Source organism: Pseudophryne corroboree, chromosome 2 (assembly GCF_028390025.1).
Source record: "Pseudophryne corroboree isolate aPseCor3 chromosome 2, aPseCor3.hap2, whole genome shotgun sequence".
In the NCBI taxonomy this organism is placed as follows: Eukaryota; Metazoa; Chordata; class Amphibia; order Anura; family Myobatrachidae; genus Pseudophryne; species Pseudophryne corroboree.
Window position 1 is genome coordinate 45,180,495 of NC_086445.1, and position 12,335 is coordinate 45,192,829.

Sequence of the window (12,335 nt, forward strand, 5' to 3'; positions counted from 1 at the left end):
GATCTCTCTTTCCGGCAGACACAAGTCTGCTGGGGTGCAAAGACCTGCTGGTGACAAAATTGTCAAGTCAAGCGGAACGCGACCTGTCAACATCTCCTCCTTCACATTCTCCCGCAACTGGGGGTGCGAGGAAAAGGCTCAGAATTCCGAGCCCACCCGCTGGCGGTGATGCAGGGCAGTCTGGAGCGACTGCTGATGCTGACATCTGGTCCGGACTGAAGGACCTGACAACGATTACGGACATGTCGTCTACTGTCACTGCATATGATTCTCTCAACATTGATAGAATGGTGGAGGATTATATGAGTGACCGCATCCAAGTAGGCACGTCACACAGTCCGTACTTATACTGGCAGGAAAAAGAGGCAATTTGGAGGCCCTTGCACAAACTGGCTTTATTCTACCTAAGTTGCCCTCCCACAAGTGTGTACTCCGAAAGAGTGTTTAGTGCCGCCGCTCACCTTGTCAGCAATCGGCGTACGAGGTTACATCCAGAAAATGTGGAGAAGATGATGTTCATTAAAATGAATTATAATCAATTCCTCCGCGGAGACATTGACCAGCAGCAATTGCCTCCACAAAGTACACAGGGAGCTGAGATGGTGGATTCCAGTGGGGACGAATTGATAATCTGTGAGGAGGGGGATGTACACGGTGATATATCGGAGGGTGAAGATGAGGTGGACATCTTGCCTCTGTAGAGCCAGTTTGTGCAAGGAGAGATTAATTGCTTCTTTTTTGGGGGGGGTCCAAACCAACCCGTCATATCAGTCACAGTCGTGTGGCAGACCCTGTCACTGAAATGATGGGTTGGTTAAAGTGTGCATGTCCTGTTTTGTTTATACAACATAAGGGTGGGTGGGAGGGCCCAAGGACAATTCCATCTTGCACCTCTTTTTTCTTTTCTTTTTCTTTGCATCATGTGCTGATTGGGGAGGGTTTTTTGGAAGGGACATCCTGCGTGACACTGCAGTGCCACTCCTAGATGGGCCCGGTGTTTGTGTCGGCCACTAGGGTCGCTAATCTTACTCACACAGTCAGCTACCTCATTGCGCCTCTTTTTTTCTTTGCGTCATGTGCTGTTTGGGGAGGGTTTTTTGGAAGGGACATCCTGCGTGACACTGCAGTGCCACTCCTAGATGGGCCCGGTGTTTGTGTCGGCCACTAGGGTCGCTAATCTTACTCACACAGCTACCTCATTGCGCCTCTTTTTTTCTTTGCGTCATGTGCTGTTTGGGGAGGGTTTTTTGGAAGGGCCATCCTGCGTGACACTGCAGTGCCACTCCTAGATGGGCCCGGTGTTTGTGTCGGCCACTAGGGTCGCTAATCTTACTCACACAGCTACCTCATTGCGCCTCTTTTTTTCTTTGCGTCATGTGCTGTTTGGGGAGGGTTTTTTGGAAGGGACATCCTGCGTGACACTGCAGTGCCACTCCTAGATGGGCCCGGTGTTTGTGTCGGCCACTAGGGTCGCTTATCTTACTCACACAGCGACCTCGGTGCAAATTTTAGGACTAAAAATAATATTGTGAGGTGTGAGGTATTCAGAATAGACTGAAAATGAGTGTAAATTATGGTTTTTGAGGTTAATAATACTTTGGGATCAAAATGACCCCCAAATTCTATGATTTAAGCTGTTTTTTAGTGTTTTTTGAAAAAAACACCCGAATCCAAAACACACCCGAATCCGACAAAAAAAATTCGGTGAGGTTTTGCCAAAACGCGTTCGAACCCAAAACACGGCCGCGGAACCGAACCCAAAACCAAAACACAAAACCCGAAAAATTTCAGGCGCTCATCTCTAGTATGTATGTTTGTGTGCATGTATGTAATAAATCTTTACTTTCACGGTGTGTGTGTCTTGTCTTTTTTTGGGTATTTTTTTAGTAGTAGTACTACAGGTACCAGCGGGCCCGTTTTTCCGTTGCATGCTGGTACTTGTGGTTCTCCAAGTACCAGCATGCGGGGGAGGCTTGCTGGGCCTTGTAGTACTGCTACTAAAAACAATATCTTTTCATTATCACAAAAGGCTATCAGCCGCCCCATCCGCAGCCCATTGGATGGGGGGGGACAGCCTCGGGCTTCACCCCTGGCCCTTGGGTGGCTGGGGGGGGGACCCCTTGATTGAAGGGGTCCCCACTCCCCCAGGGTACCCCGGCCAGGGGTGACTAGTTGGATTTTTGATGCCACGGCCGCAGGGCACTATATCAAAGTGACCCCCGGCTGTGGCATTATCTGTCCAGCTAGTGGAGCCCGGTGCTGGTTTTAAAAATACGGGGGACCCCTACTCTTTTTGTCCCCCGTATTTTTGGAACCAGGACCAGGCGCAGAGCCCGATGCTGGTTGCTTAAATATGGGGGAACCCCTGTCAATTTTTTCCCAATATTTCTGCAACCAGGATCGGCTCAAAGAGCCCGAGGCTGGTTATGCTTAGGAGGGGGGACCCCACGCAATTTTTTTAAATAAAATAACAACTTTCCCACCCCTTCCCACTGACAGGCCCGGCGCTACCCGCTCAGCGAAGGGATGCAGTGCAGGGAGGCGCTGGGACGGAGAGGCGCTTCTCCTGGTCTGCATCCCTTCCCTGCTGCGCCGTCCTGTCTCCCTCCTGCTGCAGCTGCTGCCAGTGCTGTGTCTGTCACTGTATGACAGGCACTGGCAGCGGGCACCTGCAGCATGAAAAGCCTCCTCCCTCCCTTCCCCTCACCTGTGCTGTGTGACAGCGCCGAGTACGGGACAGAAGGGGGCGGAGCTAAACGGGACGGAAGGGGGCGTGGCTAAACGGACAAGAAGGGGCGGAGCTACACGGACCAGGCTGCTGTACAGAGGGAGACTGGCTTAGGTAAGTGGAGGGTGAGAGAGAAGTGTGTGTGTGTGTGTGTGTGTGTGTATATGGTGGGTGTGTATGTGTGTGTATATATGTGTGAATTGTGTGTGCGTGTTATGTCTGTGCGCGCGCTTTATGGATGCTACTACTGGGGGGGCATTGCGTATAACGACGCTACTACTGGGGGGGCATTACATGTAAGAACGCTACTACTACTGGGGGGGGGGGGCATTACGTATAAGGACGCTACTACTACTGGGGGGGGGCATTACGTATAAGGACGCTACTACTACTGTGGGGGCATTACGTATAAGGACGCTACTACTACTGGGGGGGGGGGGGATTACGTATAAGGACGCTATTACTACAGGGGGGCATTACGTGTAGCAACGCTACTACTGGGGTGCACTACGTATAAGGACGCTACTACTACTGGGGGGGGCATTACGTATAAGGACGATACTACTACTGGGGTGCACTACGTATAAGGACGCTACTACTACTGGGGGGGGCATTACGTATAAGGACGCTATTACTACAGGGGGGCATTACGTGTAGCAACGCTACTACTGGGGTGCACTACGTATAAGGACGCTACTACTACTGGGGGCGGAATTACGAAAAAGGACGATACTACTACTTGGGGGCATTATGTATAAGGACACTACTATTACTGGAAGGGCATTACGTATAACAATGCTACTACTACTGGGGGGAGGGCATTACGTATAAGGATGCTACTACTGTGCGGAGCATTATGTATAAGGATGGTACTACTACTGGGGACGCATTACGTATAAGAACGCTACTACTACTGGGAGGGCATTACGTATAAGAACGCTACTACTACTGGGAGGGCATTACGTATAAGGACGCTACTACTTCTAGGGGGGAATTACGTATAAGGACGCTTCTACTACTGGGGGTGCACTACGTATAAGGACGCTACTACTACTGGGGGGTATTACGTATAAGGACGCGTCTACTACTGGGGGTGCACTACGTATAAGGACGCATCTACTACTGGGGGGGCATTATGTATAAGGACACTACTACTACTAGGGGGCATTATGTATAAGGATGCTACTATTACTGGGGTGCATTAGATATAAGGACGCTACTACTACGGGTGGGGCATTACGTATAAGATGAATAAGATTGTGCTACATTGTGGCATAATTTTGAATGGGGGTACTATTGTGTGACCATGCCCCTTACTTGTGAGACCACACCCCTTTTCCCGGCGCGCGCCAAAGGAATATGGGAGGGCGCAAATTTATAGTTTGCAGGGGGGCGCCGAACACCCTAGCACCGGCCCTGCCCACTGATATACATGCACGGATCTCATGGATCCCTGCATGCCTATCCAATCACGGAAAAAAAAAGCAGGTCTGTTTTTTTTTAGCACTTTTTTACGAGTTGTAATTTTTCACGGCAGTGTTTGTTTTTTTTTTGCTTTGCACTTCTTAGTAAATTACCGAGATTCATACTTAAACAGCCGCGTTTTGACCGATGGTGTATTCATTCGTAATTTTTTTCTAGGACTTGCAAAAAATTACGAATGCCCTCATCACTGCCGTGATTATTGCTTAGTAAATTACCGAGATGACACTTTGATGAAAAAACGGCATCTCGGTCAAAATCGGGACCTTAGTAAATTTACCCCACTGAGGGTGCAGGGCGCTGGGGGGGGGGGGGGCGCCCTGAGCAGCAATAAAAACACCTTGGCTGGCAAACATACATCACATATAACCCCCAGGGCTATATGGATGTATTTTAACCCCTGCCAGAATCCATAAAAATGCGGGAGAAAAGTCCGCGAAAAAGGGGCGGAGCCTATCTCCTCAGCACACTGGCGCCATTTTCTCTCACAGCTCCGTTGGAGGGAAGCTCCCTGGCTCTCCCCTGCAGTTACTACACTACAGAAAGGGGTTAAAAAAGAGAGGGGGCACTAATTAAGCGCAGTATTAATAAAACAGCAGCTATAAGGGGAAAAACACTTCTATAAGGTTATCCCTGTATATATATAGCGCTCTGGTGTGTGCTGGCATACTCTCCCTCTGTCTCCCCAAAGGGCTAGTGGGGTCCTGTCCTCTATCAGAGCATTCCCTGTGTGTGTGCTGTGTGTCGGTACGATTGTGTCGACATGTAGGAGGAGGAAAATGGTGTGGAGGCGGAGCAATTGCCTGTAATGGAGATGTCACCCCCTAGGGAGTCGACACCTGAGTGGCTGAGCTTATGGAAGGAATTACGTGACAGTGTCAGCTCTTTAAAAAAGATTGATGACATGAGACAGCCGGCTACTCAGCCTGTGCCTGTCCAGGTGTCTCAAAAGCCATCAGGGGCTCTAAAACGCCCGTTACTTCAGATGGCAGATACAGACGCCGACACGGATACTGACTCCAGTGTCGACGATTAAGAGACGAATGTGACTTCCAGTAGGGCCACACGTTACATGATTGAGGCTATGGAAAATGTTTTACATATTTCTGATAATACCAGTACCACTAAAAAGGGTATTATGTTGGGTGAGAAAAAACTGCCTGTAGTTTTTCCTGCATCTGAGGAATTAAATGAAGTGTGTGATGATGCGTGGGTTTCCCCCGATAAAAACTGTTAATTCCTAAAAAGTTATTAGCATCATACCCCTTCCCGCCAGAGGATAGGGCACGTTGGGAAACACCCCCTAGGGTGGATAAAGCGCTCACACGCTTGTCTAAACAGGTGGCACTACCGTCCCCGGATACGGCCGCCCTTAAGGAACCTGCTGACAGAAAGCAGGAAAATATCCTAAAAATGTATATACACTCACACGGGTGTGATACTGCGACCAGCAATCGCCTCAGCCTGGATGTGCAGTGCTGGGATGGCTTGGTCGGATTCCCTGACTGACAATATTGATACCCTAGATAGGGACAGTATATTACTGACTATAGAGCATTTAAAAGATGCATTTCTATATATGCGTGATGCACAGAGGGATATTTGCCGACTGGCATCAAGAGTAAGTGCGCTGTCCATTTCTGCCAGAAGAGGGTTATGGACAAGACAGTGGTCAGGTGATGCTGATTCCAAAAGGCATATGGAAGTATCGCCTTATAAAAGGGAGGAGTTATTTGGGGTAGGTCTAACAGACCTGGTGGCCACGGCAACGGCTGGGAAATCCACATTTTTACCCCAGGTAGCCTCTCAACATAAGAAGACGCCGTATTATCAGGCGCAGTCCTTTAGGCCCCATAAGGGCAAGCGGGCAAAAGACTCCTCATTTCTGCCCCGTGGCAGAGGGAGAGGAAAAAGGCTGCAGCAGAAGCCATTCACAAGCTGTATTCCCAGCGGGTGATAATCAAGGTACCCCTCCTACAACAGGGAAAGGGGTATTATTCCACGCTGTTTGTGGTACCGAAGCCGGACGGCTCGGTGAGACTTATTTTAAATCTGAAATCCTTGAACACTTACATACAAAGGTTCAAATTCAAGATGGAGTCACTCAGAGCGGTGATTGCGAACCTGGAAGAAGGGGATTATATGGTGTCTCTGGACATCAAGGATGCTTATCTCCATGTCTCAATTTACCCTTCTCACCAAGGGTACCTCAGGTTTGTGGTACAGAACTGTCACTATCAGTTTCAGACGCTGCCGTTTGGTTTGTCCACGGCACTCCGGGTCTTTACCAAAGTAATGGCCGAAATGATGATACTCCTTCGAAGGAAGGGAGTTTTAGTTATCCCTTACTTGGACGATCTCCTGATAAGGGCAAGATCCAGGGAACAGTTGGTAGTCGGGGTAGCACTATCTCAAGTAGTGTTGCGGCAGCACGGTTGGATTCTAAATATTCCAAAATCGCAGCTGATCCCGACGACACGTCTTCTATTCCTAGGGATGATCCTGGACACAGTCCAGAAAAAGGTGTTTCTCCCGGAGGAGAAAGCCAGGGAGTTATCCGAACTAGTCAGAAACCTCCTAAAACCAGGCCAAGTGTCAGTGCATCAGTGCACAAGGGTCCTGGGAAAAATGGTGGCTTCCTACGAAGCAATTCCATTCGGCAGATTCCACGCAAGAACTTTCCAGTGGGACCTGCTGGACAAATGGTCCGGATCGCATCTTCAGATGCATCAGCGGATAACCCTGTCACCAAAGACAAGGGTGTCTCTCCTGTGGTGGTTGCAGAGTGCTCATCTTCTAGAGGGCCGCAGATTCGGCATTCAGGACTGGGTCCTGGTGACCACGGATGTCAGCCTGCGAGGCTGGGGAGCAGTCACACAGGGAAGAAATTTCCAGGGCTTGTGGTCAAGCCTGGAGACATCACTTCACATAAATATTTTGGAGCTAAGGGCCATTTACAATGCCCTAAGCCAAGCAAGACCTCTGCTTCAAGGTCAGCCGGTGATGATCCAGTCGGACAACATCACGGCAGTCGCCCACGTAAACAGACAGGGCGGCACAAGAAGCAGGAGGGCAATGGCAGAAGCTGCAAGGATTTTTCGCTGGGCGGAAAATCATGTGATAGCATTGTCAGCAGTGTTCATTCCGGGAGTGGACAACTGGGAAGCAGACTTCCTCAGCAGGCACGACCTCCACCCGGGAGAGTGGGGACTTCACCCAGAAGTCTTCCACATGATTGTAAACCGTTGGGAAAAACCAAAGGTGGACATGATGGCGTCCCGCCTAAACAAAAAATTGGACAGGTATTGCGCCAGGTCAAGGGACCCTCAGGCAATAGCTGTGGACGCTCTGGTAACACCGTGGGTGTACCAGTCAGTGTATGTGTTCCCTCCTCTTCCTCTCATACCAAAAGTACTGAGAATTATAAGACGGAGGGGAGTAAGAACTATACTCGTGGCTCCGGATTGGCCAAGAAGGACTTGGTACCCGGAACTTCAAGAGATGCTCACGGAGGACCCGTGGCCTCTACCTCTAAGAAGGGACCTGCTCCAGCAAGGACCCTGTCTATTCCAAGACTTACCGCGGCTGCGTTTGACGGCAGGGCGGTTGAACGCCGGATCCTGAAGGAAAAAGGCATTCCGGATGAAGTCATCCCTACCCTGATCAAGCCAGGAAGGATGTAACCGCAAAGCATTATCACCGCATTTGGCGAAAATATGTTGCGTGGTGCGAGGCCAGTAAGGCCCCGATGGAGGAATTTCAACTAGGTCGATTCCTGCATTTCCTGTAAACAGGAGTGTCTATGGGCCTAAAATTGGGGTCCATTAAGGTTCAAATTTCGGCCCTGTCAATTTTCTTCCAGAAAGAACTAGCTTCAGTTCCTGAAGTTCAGACGTTTGTAAAAGGGGTACTGCATATACAGCCTCCTTTTGTGCCTCCAGTGGCACCTTGGGATCTCAATGTAGTTTTGGGGTTCCTAAAGTCACATTGGTTTGAACCACTTGAATCTGTGGAGTTAAAATATCTCACATGGAAAGTGGTCATGTTGTTGGCCCTGGCCTCGGCCAGGCGCGTGTCAGAATTGGCGGGCTTTATCCTGTAAAAGCCCTTATCTGATCTCCCATTCAGACAGGGCGGAATTGAGGACTCGTCCTCATTTTCTCCCTAAGGTGGTTTCAGTGTTTCATCTGAACCAACCTATTGTGGTACCTGCGGCTACTAGTGACTTGGAGGACTCCAAGTTGTTGGACGTAGTCAGGGCCTTGAAAATATATGTTTCCAGGACGGCTGGAGTCAGAAAATCTGACTCGCTGTTTATCCTGTATGCACCCAACAAGCTGGGTGCTCCTGCTTCTAAGCAGACTATTGCTCGTTGGATTTGTAATACAATTCAGCTTGCACATTCTGTGGCAGGCCTGCCACAGCCAAAATCTGTAAAAGCCCATTCCACAAGGAAGGTGGGCTCATCTTGGGCGGCTGCCCGAGGGGTCTCGGCTTTACAACTTTGCTGAGCAGCTACTTGGTCAGGGGAAAACACGTTTGCTAAATTCTACAAATTTGATACCCTGGCTGAGGAGGACCTGGAGTTCTCTCATTCGGTGCTGCAGAGTCATCCGCACTCTCCCGCCCGTTTGGGAGCTTTGGTATAATCCCCATGGTCCTTACGGAGTTCCCAGCATCCACTAGGACGTCAGAGAAAATAAGAATTTACTTACCGATAATTCTATTTCTCGTAGTCCGTAGTGGATGCTGGGCGCCCATCCCAAGTGCGGATTGTCTGCAATACTTGTACATAGTTATTGTTAACTAAATAGGGTTATTGTTGTGAGCCATCTATCCAGAGGCTCCTCTGTTATCATGCTGTTAACTGGGTTCAGATCACAAGTTGTACGGTGTGATTGGTGTGGCTGGTATGAGTCTTACCCGGGATTCATAAATCCTTCCTTATTGTGTACGCTCGTCCGGGCACAGTATCCTAACTGAGGCTTGGAGGAGGGTCATAGGGGGAGGAGCCAGTGCACACCAGGTAGTCCTAAAGCTTTACTTTTGTGCCCAGTCTCCTGCGGAGCCGCTATTCCCCATGGTCCTTACGGAGTTCCCAGCATCCACTACGGACTACGAGAAATAGAATTATCGGTAAGTAAATTCTTATTTTTGAGAATCTTTCGTTCGCAATTTTAAGAAGCTAAGATTCACTCCCAGTAGGCGGCGGCTTAGCGTTTGCAAATCTGCTAAAAGCAGCTTGCGAGCGAACAACTCGGAATGAGGGCCAATGTGCGCTACAAATTCAGATACTGTCCTACGCTCTACTGTGGCAATATATTAGAAACCAATACAACTAAATAATTAATTATTATGTACAGTACAAGGTCTTAAAATTGTAACTTGTTTTGATACTGGCTCCTTGAATTGGGACAGTAAATAAGAAGCATACAGTAATCGTATACATATTTTAATGTACAGTACATAATATACTATGAGGGGTTGGGTATGATTGGCGCTCAGGATCCTGGCGTTCAATATATATCGACACAGGGATCCCAATGTATGAAATCCTGACAGGGGTGACTAAACTATGTTAACCCCTGTGCCCTACCCCCTCACCCTCCATTCCCGCAGCCTAACCCTAACCTCCCCCTTTAGTGCCTAACCCTCCCCCCAATGGTGCATAAACCTAACCTGCCCCGCTGCCTAACACTATCCCTCCACCCTTGGTGCCTAAACCTTACTCCCCCCCACCCGGGGTTGCCTAACCCTAACCCCCCTCGGTGTCTGCTAAACCTAACCCTTCCCCTAGCCCTAACCCTATCTGGGACGCTATATGTACCACGGTCCGGATTGCGGCTGTTGGACCTCCGGCACAGGTTTCCTGTGTCGGGATTTTGTCAGGTTTTGGGATTCCGACAGCCAGGATCTTAATCGCATCCCGCTATGAGATGTACAAGGAAACCATGTGGGAACGATCTCCTATGCGGTAATCTCTCTCTCGCTTCCCGCCTCCGTCCCCCCCCCTCCCTTCCTTGGGATTACTTTCATGCTTTCCACCCTCCTGTGGATTAACAAAGTTTGTAAGTATCATTTTCATTTTTACAGGTACCCCTTTTGGATTCTACATGGACAAGTGGTCGTGACCGGCGTGGAATGTAGGTAAGTATGTGTGAGTGTGTAAGTGTGTTTTAATACATTTTTACTTTCAAGGTGTGTGGGTTGTGTTTTAGCAGGCAGAGATCCGCATAGGCTCGAAGCCACATAAACACCCTGATTTTTTCTGACATGTGTTGAGGATAGGCAGGGCTAGACTTAGTGATTGACAGTTGTGGTCAGGTGACCTATGGGTTCCTATTAGGGATATGTAGGAGGAGTATACTCAGGGGTATATAGTCCTGGGATTCGGCAGCCATCTTCCTCTTGCCAGTTTTCTTGGATGTGGTAAGAATATACTGTCGTCAATTGCAATTTATCCTCCTCCTATATTTACTATTCCTGCTCCTACTCCCCCTCCTAATACTAGTGCTCCTACTACTCATTATCCCCCTACTATACGTGCGCAAGCTGTACCAGGTTTTTCATCAGGTTTCAGCCCGGCACTATGCCCCGTCCCAAGAGAACTGCGCCCCCTCCCCGCCGCCTGGCGGAGGCCGCCCGTCCGCTCACAGCGGCTGGCTATCGTCGGCCGCGTGTGCGTGTGGTTCCCCCCTCCGCTTCGCCGCCCGCCGGAGACCGTGTCCTGCTCTCCTCGGGCGGCGGTGTCTCTCCCGCGACGGCCGCTCTAGGAGCCTGGCGCAGCGGTAGAGCCGCGCGCGCCGGGGCTCCGGCCTCCATAGGCAGTCGGGTTCTCCTCCCCTTGGCCTCAGTTGGCGGGTCAGGTGACCCATCGGTCGGGTCCCGCGATGCCGCACATGGGAATGGGCTGACGGGGCTATCACCAGCCAGCTCCCCTGCGGGTGCCTGGCTGGTGCAGGACACAGTGTCCCTGCCATCTTTGGCAGGGACAGTTCGGGGGGCGGGGCCTACGTTTGCGCAGTCGCAAACCACGTTTCCCCCCGCGATTCCCATGGTTTCCAATGCCATGGGGGGCAGTGGGTTGTCGGGCGTCGGCGGGCAGGTGTCTGGGATTTACCCGGGGGCACTCCCGGTATCCCGGATCCTGCTGCCGCCCGTGAGTGGCCTGTGGCCCAGTGAGGCGACGCTATCTGCTGGCCAGCTCATGGTACAGCAGATGGGGTCGGGACACAGTTCAGTGGCCGCTTCATTTGCGTACCGAGGCGGCACATATCAAGCCACGTCCGCGGGTTTCCTACCGGCGGCTTCGGTGTCGGTGGCCTGGTCTGGGGCACTGCAACTCCCGGTCATGACTTCCGGGGCGGCTCCCGAGTTCCGAGGGGGTCGGGCCCCCTTTTCGTCCCCTTATTTGCCGGCGGCGTTTACGCAAGCGCAGGGATCGGTGACCTCCTGGCCCACGCCAAGTGGTCCGGGGTTTGCTCCTTGGGGGGGTTCTTACGGCGGCAGGTTTACCCCCGGGGCTATCGCGCAGACGCCTTACTGGGCGGCGCCGTTTTCGCAGGCTCCGTCCAATTGGCACGCTGGTTTTACCTCCCCGGCCACATGGCCTCCAGCGTCTGGCGCAGCCATTGAATTGGCTGGCGCTGCGACATTGGGCATGCCCGCCCTCGGTTCACGGCCCCCCCTTGCTGCTTCCCCCCCCCCCGCTACCTCCGGTTCCCCCCCCGGAGGCGGCCGCTTTTGTGCCTCCCCTCCCCCCCCCCTTCTGTTTCCCCATCAGGTGCCGGTACGTCGAGGGGGGTCTCTCCCCCGGGCGGATCGTCGGGAGCCACGGCAGCAGCAACATCCAGTGAAGCACAGCCAGGATCGGCGAAGCAGGCTGAACAAGTGGGATCGGGGGGATCTCGGGTCCCTGAAGAGGTTCCATCCGGCCCCGCCACCGCGGCAGGAGAAGCGGGCGGTCCTTCTGGAACGGGTGAGACAGTTAATCCTTCTTCTGATAGTTCTTCTTCCAGCTCCTCTTCAGATACTAGGTCTTCCGGGTCCCCCAGGCGCCCGCGTAAATTAGCCAGGCTCATTGCGCATCGGTTGCACAAGAAAGATAGGAAGGCCAAGGGCACAG